A 13,887-nucleotide genomic window follows, 5' to 3' on the forward strand; every position below is an offset into this window, starting at 1 on the left:
TGTAAAGATTGAGTGGAGATTGGGCTCCATGGTGTTGAGATTAGAGCTATAGTGGGAAGCGATGTGGACTCTACCGTGCAGCAGCAGCAGATTTTTTATTAGTTCGGGTGAGATTACAATTTGATCACCTCTCGATCTTTTATTATCTTTTTATTTTTAGTTTTTTGGTCTTCCTGTTAACATATGGAAACCTAAACTAGCTAAGATGGTGAGAAAGTCAGAAAACATAAGGAAGGTGAAAGAAATTCCAGCATCCTTTCTTTTCCTTTTTTGCCCTTTTTTTCATCTTCCCATAAAAAACTAAGAGGACTAAAGGGAAATCTACAAGCAAAAACCCAAAAAAAAAAAAAAAAAAAAAAAGAAAAAAATTCGAACTTTACTTCTAGGTTTATATTTGAGTGTGGAAAGCTATATTACAAGAATCCGTTTTGGCATCAAATAAAATTGAGAGCAAATACCTTTATTTCTTATTTACTATTTTTTTTGGCATCAACGATAGAAAATTGCCTTTTTAGCACTATACTAGACAATTGATTCTATGACATGTTCTCTTTATCTTGTTTATAGCATATTTTATTTGATGCTTGAATGGATTTTTAATTATTTAAGAACTTAGAATTCTAAGTTTATGCCATTGAACTCTATACCATGATACCTCAAGTAAAATAGTCATTTTATTGTTAAAAAAATTCCATCCTTCATTTCACTATATTTTTAACCATTGTTTAAATCTATGCATGGCCTCTCGCTAAGGGGGTGATGAAATTTCAAATATTTATAGAAAGTAGATATATTTAATAAAAAACATAAGAAAAGGTGAATGACCTTGTATTTCAGTACCATCCACCCATGATATTATGTGAGATGCAGAATTTTTGAGGTATTAAATGTAAGATTGAAAATAAAATTGTACCATTCCAAATCGAAAGCTACACCACACAAGTCATGTCAGCACCGACCAGTGGTGGTTCTTTTTGGCTGACCCACTGGAAACTAACCTCAAGTTGTACCACACCTGGAAACTTTTGGACCATGGTATATAAAATTATCACAGAGAAATTGAGAAACATTTAATGGTCTGTTGCAGTGGTCCTTATGATGGGGTCACCCCTGTCATTATTCAAGATTGGCTGCTTCTCTTTTTTTTCTTTTTGTTTTTAGGTTATAGAACTCGATTGATGAGAAAATCTAGATAGAATTTGGAATATAATTAGAATCATTCAACCCATGAATTTAATAATGTTGAAATTTGTGCAACGATTTATGGTAAAAAGTAATTAGAAAAAAAAAAAGAACATACAAATTTAACATGGTTCAACTAATTACCTACGTCCATGAAATAGGGAAGATCATTTTAGGATTACATAAAAAGGTATTTATACTAATCATTTGAAATAAAATTTCAAAAATACCCCTGAACCATATCCCATTGCCATCCCTAGTTTCTCCCAATCCTATCAACCAAAATCCAACAATTAAATCAAGTTCAAGCTTTGATTTTTCCTTGTACAGATCCTAGATTTTGCAGTGGTGAGGCACCTGAAAATTTCCAGACATTTGGGACCAGCCTGCACAAAATGAGAATCCAATAGCTAGGTCCCTCAGCCATGTCCGGTGTACGATTTCCATGGTCCTCGTAATTTGATCATGTCATGTTCAGGATTGAATTATAACATATGTAACTTTTAGACATTGTTTCACTTTACAGCAAATGGACACTGTCCAAACAAAAGTTTGCGTCACTTAGCTAGTGTGAAACCTTTAAAGTTCGTCAATTATTCAAACTTAGTAATGTGATTTATAAAGCTTACCCTCTACAATGTAATAGGGTTTTAGTCCCTCCTTTAACAATTCTGGATATATGTGTTAATTTTAGACCTTGCAAGACATTTTCTAAAAGATTGCTTCTAGTTATTCTCCAAATTCCTTATAGATTAAAGGGATTAAAATATGACAATTGTGAAAAGAATCAACGGCCATTCATAAGCGGTGTCCATGGATCTTATGTCCATTAAGTCCACATTTGGAATTTTCTAAAGATCGATCATGATTTACGACTAGTGAGGTCAATCTCTAACCATTGTCATACACTCTAGTGATATTAACGTTGGACCAGATGCATCCCCAAAAACTAAAGCTAATGGGAGGTAGGGGTAGCTCTATAGATAAGACCCAACCAACATTGGTAATCAATTGATGTGATGAGCTATTTAACTTCTTTTCCTCCCACGATAGACAGGTCCATTGAATTGTTTATATAAATGAATTAGTACAATGTGAGTTGAGTCAAACCTTGCTTTCATGCCACATGGATCACATATACATCCAAAAGTTTTAAAGCTATTAAGAGGTAAAGGTAACTCTACATAAGTAAACCCAACCATCATGGTACTCAGTTGATACAGGACACTTGACTTACATAAATCCTCCGTCATCTAGTACCTACTTTTGAAAGGATCTTCTATTATCCTCTCTAAGTCTTTGCATTACTGGTCAAGAACAATCCCATCCACATTTCCTCTTATATTAAACATTAATTTATACATTAATCAAAGATATCCTTGAGAAGATTTGTAGAAATGTATATTACGGTCCAAGCATGAGTTAGATACAATCATTTATTGTAGAAATACTCCGGAACTAACATTCTTCATGATTAGTAGATATGTGCATAATTGTTATTCATAACTAATGATCTATATCCCTTCTTACCAACTAGTCAACAACTGCAACCATCATCATAATGCTAACTAGTTTGAAGATAATGCAAATGTCTTGAAGATAGTGCAAAGAGAAGCAAAAATCTATACAACAAAATCTTTATTCTTCAAAAAAATTTCATCAAATTGTTTATTTAGTAGATTGAATCGCATGCCATGTAACTCTTATGCAAAATAAAGAGTTACTTATTTAGTGGATCTTGTTGAAAAACAAATTGGAGTATTTGATAAACACAACATTAGCTAGATCTCTTTCAAGAAAGAGGAAAAAAAAAATTGAAAGACAAGGGGAGAAGCTAATGTTAGGATAATGGCTTGAATGAAACCTTTGCATATATGGTACATATGTAATGCCCAAAACCTAATTTAGGGGTAAAATCATAATTTATAAATTATTAATTAATTAAAGTAATTTAATATGGGTAAAAAGGTCTTTTTGTATTTCAAACCCCTAGATATAAATTAGATATTTTCTATCTTTTCTTAAACTTTCAGGTAAAATTTTTATTCCTTAAATAAATATTTTTATATTCGTTAATTAGTTTTTAACACTTTAGATATTTTTTGGAATATCTCAATTTTGATTAGAGTTCGTTTAATTAATTTTTAGGTCAAAAATATTAAAAATTTATGAACATAATTTGATTTATTAATGGAAATCGATAAATTTTGATTACTCAAATGAATAGATGTAAATAAAAAAAAATTATATAGTTTCATATGTGAAAATTTCATAAAATTTGTGAGTATGAAGGTTAAAAGTTTTGACTTTAGAGAAGAAAAAAAAAATGATGAAAGATGTGTAGGAAGGATTTGGTATGTTGAAAAAAAATTTGCATGGGGTATTTGTTAAGTTTCAGTAGGAGATTTAAATAATAATAATAATAATAGTTTAATGCAAATAAATATTCTTAAAAGATTTAATTAGATAAGTTAGAAAAAAAGAAATAAATTTTGTGCAGACCCCATTTTGGGCTCATTTTTTTTAATTTTCTATAGGGTTTTTCTTACCAGGTGGAGCAATTCTGGGTGGTCACGTGTCGCTTCAAGATTGGCTGCTATGGAATCAAGTAGTGGTTTGAGAAACCAATGAGAGGTCGACATGTGGAGGAATATTATGAGAGAGGAGTGTGTTTTCTGTTGCGGGAGCGTATGCTAACAGCTAGGGAAGGTGTGGTGTCTTCATTGCCGTTTTAGGGAGATTTTTTTAGGAGAGGAGGGTTCTTAGCTTGGAGAGCAAGCCAAGGGGAGGGGAACGCAGGGTTTGATAGGGTTTTCTTTTTGGAGAGTAAGTTTTTCTGGGAGCAGGGGGTGTCTTCGTGGTTGGGTTTTTCAAAGAGATATTTTGGAGGTGTAGGTTTTCTTGAGAGGCCTTCTGTCGAGAGAAAGAATATTCATAGGGGATTCTCTTGTTTGGGAGTCAAGTTTTTACTACTGGAGGAAAATCAGAGAGTGAAGCTAGCTTGGGAGAGAAAGCTTGCTGGTGAAGAAGTTTTTGCTAGTTTTAGGTAAGGCTACCTTGAGTTTGGCACGTTTCCGTCTCTGGATGTCTTGCATCATTCTCTGTTGATCCATGAACATTATTTTGTGATTTTGCTGTGGACATTTAGGGCCACAGGGTTGTTTGAGTTGAACACGATTGCTTGCATATACATTGCTTTGTTTTTTGTTCTCTCTTAACATTCTTAATCTTATCTCCTGTAAAAGGCTGGATCCCCATTTTAGTTTGATGTTTGATGGTTATAGTGAGCTTGTTTATCCCACCTGTTCCGAGCCCATGGATCGATCTTGGGACGTGACTTCATTGGTTTTCTATTCTTCATGATTGTCATCTTCCTCCATCCTCTGTTTTTCTTGCATTATGTGTCTTTGCTCAGATAGAGACATTCCAGTTCCCTAGTAGCTGCTTCATCAATGCTTCGTATGGGTTGAGATTTATGGGGGGGGCAAAGGTGAGTAAGTTTATGTTAAAGAAGCTCACAAATGGTATGATGACTGGTTTCGTTTCAGCATTGTTTTTAGAGGAGAAAAACCGAATGAAATCTGAAAAGTAACCGGGGAAATCAAGCTTGAATGAAGGGGAATGGTTCATCACTTAATGGCTGCAACGTAGAAAATGGGCAAATGAGTGCTCAGGCAGACGCGTGTTTCGACATGATTGGATATTTTGGTGGTGACATCTGCAACCCTTAGCCTGAAAAGACCCCTGAGATGCCAGGAACCACACTCCTTTGTTATTCCACTGTGTTCTAATAATATAAACTCTATTCTCCATGCATGCCCGCATTGTTGCCTTCATTCCCTCCCCATCGTCTCATGAATGTTGTCATACCATTCGTACCTGCTGCATTTCAATTCCCATGCATAATGAATCATCCTCAAATGATGAAATATGCTACCCTATTATCCCCTGCTCTTGGAGACGTCTGGGATCTTTTCCACTCTATTCCCACTATACTACCGACGTCGCTTGCCTGAATCTCGTTCTCAGAAATCAGTTTTCTGCACAGCAGTTTCCCCTACAATCTGCAGCTTCTTCTACTCTGAATCCACCTTGTCTGATCCGCCTATTGATGATAATAAGACAGTGATGAAGCCAGTGTTTTCTTCTCGAAAGCCCTGATAGCAAACTCGCGATTGAGCACTATGGGACGGCGGGAATTCTTGATTAAGGCTAACGAGATTACTGATGGAAGACCCGACATGAGGGTCTGGGTGAAAGACGAGTATTTCACGAACCAAGTCCTATTATATTTGAAAAGTCAACGCCCACTGATGCATTCAAATAATGTAAACCATCATTTTCAAGTCCTGGACCTCTAAGACCGGTATCCTTCCGTGTTTTTCCCTTGGATATGTGGGCATTTCTCTTCCTGTACCTCATTTCAGCGCCGTCTTAGCTCAAGACTAGCTGCATGTCTCACACCCAGATGCGATTGAGTAAAGCTCCAGTGATAATCAAGAAACAGACAGCACTCTAATATGATGAAGTCCCTGTTGGTGATGAGCCGCCCTCCTCTGTGACCTTGTGAAGTCTCCTGCTCCTCTTCTTGTAATGCACCCTGACTTGCATCCATGCAAAACCTCCATGCTTATGTATCCTACCCAACATGCATAACCATCTCCCCTTTACCAATTTTTTTCCCATCACCACCTTTTCTCTCTCTACACCACATACCCTTCATGCACACTGTTTTCTCACTAATCTACGCCACCTCATACCACCAATCCCATGCGTACACCATCCTATCCTCCATGCCTCATCTATCAAACCCGACACCATCAAGCTTTATCTTCCATTCATCCCCATTACCTCCCGCTTACATGGATCTCTATGCGCGTAGGCATTCTAGATTCACTACATCTTCACACCATCATACCTATTCCCTATTCCATTTATCACACCACATGCCCACTGAATCTATCTCTTTACTCACTAACACCTTTCACCATCTTCTTTTTAAAATATCCACTCACTCGTTTCTCTCTCTACACCACGTGTTTTTCAAACCCATTGTTTTTCACTCATTAAACCCATTCCCCTCACCCTTGCATGGCCACACCAACCTCTCTACCCATCCATCATATCCTCATACATGCATGGTTCCCATCTGTACCCATTTCTCTTACCAATCATCTTTCTCATTTTCCAAGTCTACATATCTATCACCTCACCACTAACCCATTTTTCATCACCCTTCATATCCCCATATACGTCACCATACCCGCCATCCACCATTCATTCCATACCTTCCATTGCATGCTCCGCCACACTCATGACCACCAAAGAAGTGACACAGAGAAGGATCGGTGATGGCATGCAAAAGTTCTTCTATCAGGCGTCAATGAGAGCTCGGTATTTTGTCATGAGAATTCACTATATTCATTAAATAAAAAAAATAAAAATAAAAAACTCCAGGGGCAGCTAGTAGCTGGGCAAGAGGAGACATTCCAGTGGCAGATTCACGTAAGTGCTAGACAAGAGCAACTTTTGACCATAACGTGCATTTACCGCTTGGAATATATGTGGCCATGGTTAAAAAAGGATCGAATTAAAAGAATGTATTTAATTAAATATATTGTGACATTATTAGAGATGGTGGATTTGAAGTAATTAAGATTTAATATATGATTAATGCGGAGTTGACGAAGAGAACATCATGCATGACCATCCATCAATGTATAACTAAGCAATAGATGATATTTACACATGACATGACTTTACTAGTAGTTTATTACTTTTCTTTTAATATTTATTTCATGTTGAATTATTAGAATCAAGGAAAATATGATACAAAGAATTTTTTAAACGTAGAGGTGAACTTGTATGACCTTATTTGTCCTTCCATGAGTGAAATCATCATCTAAAGTCATTTATATAGATTTGTCTCTTTTATATCTAGTCAAAATTATGCTTATTCAAATTGGGGTTGGAAAACTTCTCTAGCCAAAGAATCAACTTCAATGTGGAGAAGACATAATGACCTTTTTTTATTATTTATTTTTTCTTAATTTCCTTATTTCTTTTAAAATCAACTTCTTTGTTGTTTGGGAAGAAAATTAAACAAAATTAATTAATAATTAATTATCACAACTTTTCTAACATTTTCATACATTATAAAAAAAATCCTAGTAGAAAATTTAATATTATATAAAAATTTATGAAAATATTGAAACAAAAAACTTACAAGGCAACACCCTATACCAAGATATTGAGTATCTGAAAGCATCCATTCTCAATTCTTTCATTGTATGCACATCTTCCTATTAAATTCAAATATGTAAATAAATATCACCATAATTTTTATAATATTAATGAAAGAAAAATGAAAAGGAAAAGATAATACGAGGAATTCCAAACCTTATAACAATGATAGAAATCATTTGCAACATCACCATTGCTACCATCCATTATCCTAGCTATATTGTTAACACAAAAAAGTTAAGAAATATAATTAATTTTTTTATATATCAATATATAATATAATTATTCATTAATTAGGTTCTAATCTTATCTAAATTATTTTTAATGCTTTTAAATCCATATTGATTATTGAATTAGAAAAGTTATCAAGTCATAATTCACTAGCTAGTTGGGACGATGGTTCAATTGTGAACAAATAATGATTCAATATGATTTTTGAAAATTATAATTTATATATTCTTACATAAAAATATATAATTTTAAATTTATATTTATGTAAATAATTATAATTTATAACATTTATTTGTTTATAAATTAAATTAATTTTTAATATAATTTCAAAAAATAAAAAAATTAAACCAGGATGGTGGGTTCTTCTATTGATCCATCTGCCCACTTCACTTAATTTTTCATTTTATCTTTTTGGGATGAAGATTATCATATCTCAACTTCGTATTCTTGTCATCATTTGCAATCACTTCCTAATAGCAAAACCTAAACTATTTTAAGTACTCTTTTTCTTAGAGAAAAATAAAAAAATAAAAAATAAAAATTTAATAATAAAAGTTTTTGTCATTATCTTACTTGCTTTTTCTTTTCAAAAAATATAAATTATTATTAATATTATTATTATTATTATTTTGACTTTTAAGTTTTAAAACTCAAATGTTATCCTAAACCTTCAAGCTTAAATCCAAACACAATCATCATAAACTTTTTGTGTTAAAAAAAGTCAGGAAAATTATTCAACTCAAAGAGAGACCTGGGTATTTACGACTGAAAGTATCCCATATACTAGGACCTCTGCCACCTTCGTTTGCTATGAGTCATATTAATTTATATACTGAAAGTCAGGAAAATCCATGCACAGAACATATTAATTTATATTAAAAATAAGAAAATGATATGATATAGAATACACAGCATATCAAACTTCAAACTTGAACATTTGAAATATACGGAAAAAATGGGTTTAGAATATAAAAAAATGGAATTTAGATCTAAAGCAATCACACCATTGCATGGTACAAATTAAAGTGATTTTTGATAATGTGGCAAGTTGTGATTGGTCTTCACTATTATCTATAAAAGTTGTTTTTTGATACCATGAAAATGTCAGATCTCTATTATGAACATACTAAAAAAAACAAAAAAAAGTTGTAATAGATTAAAATTAATCTATGAATCCGTAAAAATATCTCCTTGCTTGATAAGTAGCCGAACCTGTTCCAAAAATGAAACCGGCCGAAAACTACTTCGATTGAAGGAGGCAGCTACCACTGGCTCAGTCCAAGCCAATGAGCTAACCAGGATTAGTAGGCCTAGTGGTAATGAGCACTGATGAGTTGCTATGAGTAGCTGTGGTTTCAAGGTTCATCTTCACTCCCTTTATATAGATCCAAATTAGAGGAAATCAATCAATTAATGTGACATTTTTACTAACTCTCCAATTGAAGGAGTCAGCTACCACTGGCTCAGTCCAAGCCAATGAGCTAACCAGGATTAGTAGGCCTAGGAGTAATGAGCAGTACTGATAAGTTGCCATGAGTAGTTGTGGTTTCAAGTTTCATCTTCACTCTCTTTGTATAGATCCAAATTAGAGGAAATCAATCCATTAATTATGTGACATTTTTTATGTGAAAATTTTATCCATAGGCATATTATATATTGCTATCAAAGTATGGCTAGAACTGATAAGAGGACTTGTCAAAATGAGACAATTATATATTTAGAAACATCTTATACATCTCCTATGGATGTATAAGATGTTTTTCATAATTGCAAAAAAATCAAAGTTTTTTTGCAATTATGAAAAACTTGAATACCAATAACAAAATGTTAAACCTTTTAGTGAAAAATAAAAATTGAGAGCAAAACCCTAATAGCAAACAAATTAATTTGTTTTAAAAAAAGAATTAAAATCCATGCTACTTTGAACTGAGATAAGATAATGGAAACACTAATCTATCCTCATGAAATTAGACTTCCTTAAATTAAATGGTAAAGTACATAATGTTATTTGATCCTTGATCCGTGAAAGTAGAGGAATGAATGAAACTTAATTAAAAACTAATTCGATACGTAATTAACAAGATATTATTTTGTCCAATTTTAACTACAAGAAAAAAAGCTTATCTTTCTAATAACAATAATAGGTAATGGCAGCCATGGGTGAGGCTGTGAGGGAGATGGAGAGGGTGACTGTGTCGGCAATGGTCCGTTGTGGACTGAATGAAGCTGGGTGTGGTGATGGAGATGGAGCCGGAGAGAGAGAGGAAGCAACAACTTGGGAGGTGACGATGCATGGACTGTGAGGGCATAATGGAGATGAGAAGTGGCAGCGCGTGGTGAGGCGAGATGAAGGATGTAGGTGGCAGCCATGGTGATCGTTGATCAGTGGTTTTGGCTAGTCAGGAAGAGGAGTTGGAGATGGTGGAGTTTTAAGGTGGACGGTGGTGAGAGCGACGGCCATGGAAGGGTGATAGCAGAGAGGTGATAGTGTGTACTGGTAATGGAGATGGCGGGCAAGAGCAAAGAGAGAAGCAGAGGAAGAAAATAAAAAAATCCAAGAAAGAAAGAAGAACCAGGGAGAAGGAGGGGGGGCCGGTCTCTTGCCGGACGGAGAGAGCCTTCTTTAATTACTTATAACTTGATTCTCCTGATTTTCTGTTTTCCAAAAAATTCTGATTTTCCTTCTAATTCTATTTCTTCCTCAAAAGTAAAGTAAATAAGGTAAAATTAAGGAAAATAAAACAATAAACAAAAATAAAAAATAAAATAAATACAATAATAAAAATACACAACGCCTTATTGCTTCAAAAGAAGCTCCCATCGAAGTTCACTATGAATCTTTGGGTACCTATCATGAGATTTATGGGCACTATCTAATAGTAAGAAGTGTAAAAAAAGAGATTCCTTGTATATACATTCGAACCACTGTTGGTCATATTTCTCTTTATCGAGAAATCGAAGAAGCCATCCAAGGCTTTTGTCGGGCCTGCTCATATGAGACCTAATCATATGATACTTAGGCTAAGTAATTATATGATATGATACCGGTATTAATTCGGGTCTCTCCGGTTCAACTAGGATCATAGTTCTTGAATTTCTACGCGAAGCAAGATCGAGAAAAGGAAGTTTTACAACCACTGACTCAAACCCATTGTCAAATCCTACTCAGCGGAATATGGGGGTACTTATGACAGAAAGGGCCAATCTGGTCTTTCACAATAAAGTGATAGATGGAACTGCCATGAAACGACTTATTAGCAGATTAATAGATCACTTCGGAATGGCATATACATCACACATCCTGGATCAAGTAAAGACTCTGGGTTTCCAGCAAGCCACTGCTACATCCATTTCATTAGGAATTGATGATCTTTTAACAATACCTTCTAAAGGATGGCTAGTCCAAGATGCTGAACAACAAAGTTTGATTTTGGAAAAACACCATCATTATACTGTGCATGAGATATAGGTAGGAGAGCACAAAAAATTCCCTAGTCAAATAGGCTTAAAAAATATATAAAAAATAGGCATCAATTTTAGGGTCTACATTGGCACAGGACAAAATGTGTCTAATTACTATTTCCACATTGGAACTCCTGTTCAAAACTCTTGAGGCACATTTATGAACAATAGGAATCTTGACAAACTATAATTAGATTATTTATTTGATCTTTAAAAAGTGTTTGAGTACATATTTAATTATTTTTATTTATTCTTACTTAATGTATCTTTAATTCTAGTTTCTTTCTATCCTTTGAGCCAAACTTGCCTAATAGGAGTTTGTTATATTATTCTTCTCTTGTAAACCTTGTAAGTGTTCACTAGAGGATTTGTATCAAGTGTGAGTATTCATTGAAGGGTTTGTGTCAAATTTGAGGTATCATTAGAGGGTTTTGTTTAAGTGTGATATATTACTCGAGTACTTATTAAGTGTAGGGTATCACTTGAAAGAAATTATAAAGGTTAAATGGGGCATGCTCCAAGTGTAAAAATTTAAAAATTAAAACTTTACTAATAGTTGAATAACCTCAGGTTTGGGATTGAAAGTAGAGAAAGTAGTCATATATAGACAAATTGTCTCAAATCATCACAAATGAAAATTGAATATCTCGTATTTCCAGAAAACTTGTCTTGGAGTCTCATTAATTAAATTGTTGGATAAGCGGAGCAAAGAGGATATCTTTTTCCCAGCTGACAAACTATTCACAATATTATTTAGAAGATTTATATAAATTGAATCAATAATTATGCTGAAAAAAAAATGGAAAAGTTCAACCGATAAACAGGATTATTTCGTTTTTCAGCTCTCCAAAAGGCACTTTTTTGGTGGGAAATCCATAGGCATGTTATATATTGTTACCAAAATATGGTTAGAACTAATCGAAGTGCGTCAAAATGAGACAATTATTTACAAACATTGATGTTGTATATCTCAATGATTTTTGATATATTATATATTATGGATTTTTTTTTTCTATAATTATAATTTGACAAACATAGTTTAGAGTTTGTTTGATAGTATTTTTATTCAAAATATTTTTAATAAAAGTATTTTCAAGAGAATCACCTGCCAAATGTTTTTCCAAATAACGTCACAAGTGATTTTTCAATATTACAAATGATTTTTTAGAATTTTAAAAGTATTTTCTAAAATTTATCAAACACCTAATTTTTTTTTCTTTCAAAAATGTTATTTAAATTAAAAACGCTTTCTAAAATCAATATCAAATGAACTCTTAAAACCTATTTGATAGTGATTTTAAGAAACTTTTTTAGTTTTTTTAACATTTACTAAATAAAAATTTTCAAATGTTAGAAATATTAAAAGCACTTCTTATGAGAACATTGAAGTTGAAGTTTAACGTCCCATAAGTATAATTGTATTAAATATTATTATTATTATTATTATTATTTTCTCATTATGAAAAACTCGAATCTCGCTAATAAAATGTTAAACCTTTTAAAGAAAAATGAAAAATTGACGGCAAAACCATAATGGCATACAAATTTTTTTAGAAAAAATAAAATAAAATATGTGTTGCTTTGAACTGAGAAAAGATAATGGAAGCACTAATCTATCTTCATGAAAACTTCCTTAGATTAAATGGTAAGGTACATAATATATTTTTATTCTTGATCCATGAAAGTAGAGGAAGGAATGACAAAACTTAATTAACTACTAATTCAAAGAACTTGTTGCTGTCTCGACTGTGCTATAGGAGACTCCAGGGAAGTCAGAATAGGAGAGCACTTATCTTAGGTGGGTGCAATGTCATTAATACAGATATAATAACAAAAAACTTGTCCTTCAGTTAACCGTATTTTACACCATTTAGGTGATTGCTAATTTTCAGTATCTTATGTCTACTACTCCTAAGCTATAGGTAAAATATATATAAACATTTGCATACAACAATCAATGATTTATTAATATGAATAATTGAAAGTTGGAGAGTTGATTTATTTGTTTAAGACCGCATGAATCACTCTTGATTAAGATAATGAAGAAGGGAATAGCTTTTATTGAAATATATGTATGGATGTTTCTTCAAATATACGTAAGACGACCTTTTAGTCATCCTACTGTAAATATTTGAATATCTCTACTGAAAGGAACCAGATTGAGGCCAAGCATACTTAATTTGAAAGTGTCAAAGGAGGAGATGATAAAAATCAAGAAGGTGACTCAGCTAACATTTGTTGAGTCCAAGTCTTGATAAATTGGAGTTTCAGATTCATGATTTTCCATAGAACATTTGATACCATCAAACAATCTAGAAACTTAAATTATTAGGCAGAATGATCAATAACATACATTAAGTTTATTTAAACTACAACCTTAACATTTAATTAGGGTGAAATTAATGGTATAAAATTGTTATCGTATAAGTGTTGAAGTTTTAACCTAAGTCTATATGATATAAATTGTTGGCTTGTTACTTAAAAATTAAGGGTTTGTTTGACAATATTTTTGAAAAAAGGTTGTAAGAATATTATTTTTTTTGAAAATATTTCTTTAAAACATTTTTTTAGCATAATTTAAAAAAAAAAAAGGTTTTATGAACAAAATTTTGTTTGAGAATTCACATATGAAAAATAATTTTTTCACAATATTTCTTAAAGAATTTTTTTAGCATAGTTCTTAAAATAAAATTTTGTTTGAGAATTCTAATATGAAAAATATTTTTTTCAATTAATTTATTCTCTCTTTAAATAGCACTTATATCTATA

The sequence above is a fragment of the Vitis vinifera genome, chromosome 13 (assembly GCF_030704535.1).
Source record: "Vitis vinifera cultivar Pinot Noir 40024 chromosome 13, ASM3070453v1".
Lineage (NCBI taxonomy): Eukaryota > Viridiplantae > Streptophyta > Magnoliopsida > Vitales > Vitaceae > Vitis > Vitis vinifera.